Raw genomic sequence first — 566 nt, 5'->3', positions numbered from 1 at the left:
TATCTGGAATTTTGCAGTGTGGCAGGCTAATGCCTGCATGATGTTTGGTTTTGACTCCGATTACAACTTCAGAGCCAAGTTATGGTTTAATAATTGAATGTAAATATGATTAACATAAGTGGCAGCTTAATTTCCACAATAATGCAATGAATTCCATGGAGCAACATAGACTTATTGCTCGTTGTTCATCTCCTATTTATTAAACAAGAAAAAAATCAAAGTCCAAGCATGCAAAAGTTTATACATGTTTCCTCTAACATATTTGCTTTTTGTTACTTTTTTTCCAAAACGAAATTATTATGCATGCTTGTGTAAAATGAAATTATTATGCATGCTTGTGTAAAACGAAATTATTATGCATGCTTGTGTGAAACAAAAGTAGATCATTTTCCTCTACTTTGTAAAATCCTTCATCCTATATATCTGTATAGAAAATTAATAAAAAACAGATCATATTATTATCGATGTAAAAAATAATTGATCTATTTGAACTTCTAAATATATAGAAAAAATGGTAGTAAATAATAACATTACCTTCCAAGCATCATAAGTGTAGCTTGAGGATT

General features: G+C 29.2%; 1 protein-coding gene across 2 annotated transcripts in view; it reads right to left on the bottom strand.

Annotated features, from left to right (window-relative positions):
- Positions 1 to 566, bottom strand: part of LOC110415592 (protein HOTHEAD-like) — a 24,701-nt gene that overhangs the window by 11,388 nt on the left and 12,747 nt on the right. The window lies entirely within an intron of this gene.

The sequence above is a fragment of the Theobroma umbraticum genome, unplaced genomic scaffold (assembly GCF_002168275.2).
Source record: "Theobroma umbraticum cultivar Fairchild unplaced genomic scaffold, ASM216827v3 scaffold_147.0, whole genome shotgun sequence".
Classification (NCBI taxonomy): Eukaryota; Viridiplantae; Streptophyta; class Magnoliopsida; order Malvales; family Malvaceae; genus Theobroma; species Theobroma umbraticum.
Note: the sequence above shows the minus strand (reverse complement) of the source record. Positions and strands in the feature narration are given on the sequence as shown.